Below are 6,085 nucleotides of genomic sequence, written 5' to 3' on the forward strand. Positions count from 1 at the left end.
AACTAGTTGAGGTGCTGATGACATGAAATAAAATATTAAATAGCAAGATAATTAATAGTAAGTAATAGTGGTATATTTTTGTTCACTGTAAAAAGTGTTAACATGCAATTGTTACCTTAACAAGGTATTTCTTACCGGAGACATTTCTATCCAACTAGTTTTGTTGTAATAAAATAATGTCAGTGATATTAAAAATCACTGAATATTTCTGACTTCAGTAAAACCAGATAATTTAGATGTTACCATCAGAGCTGGGTAGATTACTCGCAAATCATAATCCGTTTCTGATTCCAAATTACATGACAATAATTGTAGTTATTAACGTAATCCATCACATTTCACGTTTTAGGTCATATAATCAGACTACTTTTTGATTACTTTTAAATTACTTTTTGTTCCATATTGATATAAAATACAAAGAGAAAGAAAATATATTCCATTCATTGTTATTAACAACATGAAGTGCATTAAACATTATATTACGTCACGGTTTCCCAAACTGTGGTTCATGAAGGAACTGCACCGGGTTTGTGAGTATAATGAAAAGCTAATAATTAATTAAATCATAAACATTTGTAATTAAAATAATATTTTTAAATGACAACAATCAAAATAAAACACTTAATAAAAATATGAAATATACCTGTTTACCTGCATGTCATGTGATCACTGGAGTAATATGTAATCATGTAATCAATAAAAAGTAACTGTTGTCTGATTGCGAGCATTTTAAAATGTAATCTAATCTAATTACAAGAACTCTGGGCATGCTGTAGAAATTGATTTTCCAAAGTTGTAAATAAAACAAAGATTACACTGTTAAACAAGTTTTGTTTGGCTTTTATTTGAAATGTTTCTTTATATGGAGTTTGAGATGCTGAATATAAAAATCACATGACTTTTTGTGTATCATAAACATGCTGACAACTCATACAAGCTAATCTGTTATTACTCATGCATAAAAATGACACGGCACATGCATAATACTCAGCTAACAGCAACAGTTTGACAGAAGTGACCAGAAATGTGCGTTGAATGATTTTTGTCTGTTATGACTGGAATGTTCTAGAAAGCACTAGAATATTACAGAAACGTCCGGAATGTTGTTATAAGTAGTAGTGCCTTTAATGCAAAATTATTTGGTGAACTATCAAGTAATATTAGAACTAAAAGCATTATTACTTGAGTTCATTTGTTTTAGTGTGAGCTAAATGTTAACACTACTACTGGTGCTAAAAAATAATAACAGTAATCTCACATTGGTGTTATAATAAACTGAGCTGTCAGGGGCCAGTCTGTCTACAGCACGTTAATTAAAGTCCTCATCATGCTGTTTTGCTGCTCTGAATTAATGAGCTCCTGTCCATAAACAGGATCAAAATCCTTGATCGGCAATATTTTAATGAGTGCTTTCAAAACTTAAATGTGTGATGCTTTACATACTGTACATTTGTGCTTTCAAAGATGTGGTCAGTCCGTGCCGTTGTTCTTCAATCCAGTGATACCAGCATATAAGAAGGGAGACAATTAGAGAGGAAATATTTCCTCGGAGAAAGAATATTTCAGTCACATTATTGGATAAACATTTCTCCTGGTGGATGGTGTGTTGCTATGGCTTTGAGCTCTAGTCACACACATACAGAAACCATCATTGCGTTCATAAATGCGTTACAGGATTACATAATGATTCCGACTCTCTCCCAGAAACTAATCTTGTGGAAGAGTCTGTAAATAACAGTTTGGCAGTCTGTCAGTAAAGTTCATCTACTGTACACAAACCTCTGATTGCTACTTTAAATAGTAGTTGGTGCTAAATGGCACACAGATATACAGTAATCGATAAGATTTACGCAGCATTCATTATTTAAAAGCATTGTAAATGCATTCTGCTATCTCCGCAATCATTTCACCCCCAATAGAAAATCACTTTATGCCACAGTGGGTATTCGTTTCATTTCATGCTTTCAACACAATTTCTAGTCCAAGGTCAAAAACGCTGTGTTATGTGCCTGCCTGCGAATCCACTTGTGGCTCATTCTCAAGAACGCAGAGATGGAGTGAATGAATGAGCACGCTGTGTTGGTTTGGAGTATCATTCAGAGTGCTTCACGTTCAGTTTGGTTTTCTGTGTTGTTAACTCAAACTCCCCTCAGCCATCCACACGTCTTCAGATAAACAATGAGTCAGAACAAACATCCTCTATGGCTGCGAGGAGTCGAGGACCCTCAGAAGGGGAATTGGGGGGAGAGTGTCGTGTCATTTATGGGTAGGAGGGAAAAACAAGTTCAAGGGACTGTGGGAACACATATGCATAAATCCATGAGCAGCAGACAGTACCAGAGGGTTACTATTAATAGGAAAAATATTGCATGTACACTCTCAGAAAAAAAGGTACAAAAGCTGTCACTGGGGCGGTACCTTTTCAAAAGGCACACCTTTGTACCTAAACAGTCCATGTTAGTACCTTAAAGGTACATATTAGTACCTAAAGTGTACATATCAGTTCTTAAAAGGTACAAAAAGTGTGCCTTTTGAAAAGGTACTGCCCCAGTGACAGCTTTTGTACCTTTTTTTCTGAGAGTGTAGTTTAGTCCATAAGATTGATTTTTTTTTTAAGAAATGGACCCACTTTATAACAAGTGTCCGTACTTACAGTTAAATCAGTCATTTGATACATTGCTTACACTGTAACATTGAACTGTACACTGAATTGAACACTGTAACTGATACATTGATACACTTATTGTGTGCATGCATTTGAAAACACTGTCCTGTAATTAATTTCTGTAGTTACATCTATAATGACACTGTCGAACATACCTCTACCGCATAAACCTAACCAGACCACCAAACTTGCCCCTAAACTCACCCGCATCCCACCTCAATGGCAGCAAAAGTGTTTTACAATTCAACATGAACACAGCAGGTACATAGTACCTAACAATTCATAATTTTATTAATAAGTACATAGACACCTCATATAAAATTTAGGTAACACTTTATTTTAAGGTGTCCTTGTTACACATGTTGCATGTACTTACTATTACAATAACAATTAATTATGCATAATTACATACAAGTAACCCTAAACCAAACTCTAATCCCAACCCTAACATATAGTAAGTACATGCAGTTAATTAATATTACTCCATACTTAATTACACTGTAACAAGGACACCTTGAAATAAAATGTAACCGAAATTTATACTTTTACACTCTAAGGTCGCATTAAACTGACGTTTATAATGTAACAAAAGATTTATATTTCAAATAAATGCTGTTCTTTTTAACTTTCTATTCATCTGTGAATCCTGAAAAATAAAATGCATCACGGTTTCCACAAAAATATTGTGCAGCACAACTGTTTTCAACATTGATAATAATCAGAAATGTTTCTTGAGCAGATCAGCATATTAGAATGATTTCTGAAGATCATGTGACACTGAAGACTGGAATAATGATGCTGAAAATACAGCTGCGCATCACAGAAATAAATTACAGTCTAACAGATATTCACATAGAAACCAGCTGTCTGAAATTGTAAAAATATTTCACAAAATTACCTTTTTTTGTGTTTTCAATCAAATAAATGCAGCCTTGCTGAGCATACGATACTTTTTTCCAAAAACATTTAAAAATCTTACCAACCACATACAGTAATTTTGAACCATGGTTTTATATAACCGCGTTATATACCATGTGTACATATAGTGGTATGGTTGTAGGATTACTCAATGATTATGTTCCCATGTTATATGTTTGTGACAAATAACATCAAGACATGCACGCGCTCTTATTGCTATCTCAGCTGCAATGCTGTTTGTTTCACCAGCTGCAGGGAGGTTTGTTCCCGTTGCCACCTCTGAGGAATACACCACACTGCCTTACACAAGATTTTGGACTTGATGCATTGCTACAGAAGCCACCTAACCAATCAGCAGCCTCCCTGAGGACACTGGTCCTAACAAACTTCTAAATCAATCCGTCGCTCCATTACATTAGGCACAGATCTAGCGGTGACTCCAGTTTGGCATATGTCTCACAGCACCCATGGAATCTGAATTATTCATGCTTGGCACCACTGGAAAAATAAACTTGTACCAAACATGACGTACACTAATGAACTGATGGCACGATTCAATGAGTCATGCTTGTGACAGACATGGAGATTGGAGACTTCATTTATTTAGTGGTAAAATATTTGTATTCATGTCTCAGAGCCATTTATATACAGTCTGTCATTTAAGCTGCAGCTACGTTAACATTTGGCGAAAAGAAAGGTGAAAAATCTATTTGTTTGACAATGAAACTATAAGCAAACTACTGCTATTCCGAGGGAAAGAGAAGCAAAAATCAAAACAGGTATGGTGCAACACTGGGTCAGATCTGTGTAAACAGGGGCTTGGATTAACAAAAATCGCTGTTTTGTTCCAAACTTTAATGGTTTTAAAAGCAATGAATTCTTAATGGAGTGCTGTTTTAGCATGAGACTGAGTATTTGTCAGGTTTATGCATGGTCAGAGAGAGAGAATAGAGGAGCGAGATGATTATAGCTGGTGCTGTATAGGCTTTTAAAGCTTGTGGGCACAGATAGAGTCAGATCTCAACATCATGCAACCAAGAAATGAGGATGAAGCTCGCAAACCAAGAAGAAAACAAATATCTCATCTCTGACACAATGATTCAAGAGAAGCTTGAGCTCCAGCTCTGAGGCAAACTCTTTTATTAATGCTGATGATAGCCAGTGTTTATGTGACGATCACATAGATATGATCAAGGCCAATATCACACACACACACACACACACACACACACACACATGCAGTATGGACACAGAAAACACATAAACGACCACACAACAATTGAAAGCATATGCATAAACTCTAAAACAAAAAAATGCTGGCATGGCATAATATGTTGACACATCTGTGTAAAAGAGTACAATATGAAACATGCATAATATCACTATACAATCATTTTTGTTGATTCCTACATATGAGAGCAAAGATTTAGTTTACTGTGGAGTAAGAAGAAGTCAGTAATTTGAGAAAAATTGTATCGTTCATGCATATGTCCGGCCCACGGAACTTCACAGAAAGCTCTGCAGATTTCCAGAGAAATTCAGAAATTGTAACTCCCATCATTCAAATTCCTACAGATCCCATTGCCTGCTTGTTTATTAAATAAAGTACTTTGATTATGTGTTGAACTAAAAATAGTAGGAGAGAATGGATGTCATTCTTTGTTAAATATGTTTCATTTATGTGCATATCTAACACCTTTGAATCAGAGGCTTTTCTGTCATTTTTGACAGTCTGAGAACAGTTTGTGACACTGTTGAAATCTCTTTTGGAAAAAACGCATCTAAGATTAGGTTCTTTTGTCTCAGGAAAAAAAAGAAACAAACATAAATCTAGCATTGTCTCCCCATTTAATTACACATTTCTTACCACGACTGAGATGAGATATTAAAGAGATCTCATTTTGAATTATTTATTTTTGCACAAACAACAAAACGTTAAAAAAAAACTTATTTTGACATTTTAACATGCCTATAATGCAAGGCGACCATGATGTTAGGTTGACCTCCCAGTCCCTTCATTCCAAATGATTTCAAAAACATTTCACTGATCATTGTGTCAAGTCCAGTGATGAACAAAATAACTGAATACTGAGTGATTTCAGGTTTTCATTGATCTGTGTCCATGTCATTGATCTGTTTTGCACCAGAATCTCCTCACCTCTTACAGTGTGTGCAGGTCTCTAATGCAATCTTCAAGACCACTGCTAGTCGAAATCAAGTCATTGTCAACAAGCAAGCATGAATAACTGTATAGTATATGCACAAAATCTGTTTATTATTATTATTTATGTATTTAGTTTTAAATTAGTGCTGTCAAATGATTAATCGTGATTAATCGCATCCAAAATAAAAGATTTGTGTGTGTAATGTGTATATATATATATATATATATACATACATACACAAACATACATGTATATATTAAAAAAAATATATTATTAAAAAATATATTTATATTTATAATCATATATAATTTATATTATATATAAATATGTTATATTA

The sequence above is a fragment of the Sinocyclocheilus anshuiensis genome, unplaced genomic scaffold (assembly GCF_001515605.1).
Source record: "Sinocyclocheilus anshuiensis isolate Anshui unplaced genomic scaffold, SAMN03320099.WGS_v1.1 scaffold326, whole genome shotgun sequence".
Taxonomy (NCBI): Eukaryota; Metazoa; Chordata; class Actinopteri; order Cypriniformes; family Cyprinidae; genus Sinocyclocheilus; species Sinocyclocheilus anshuiensis.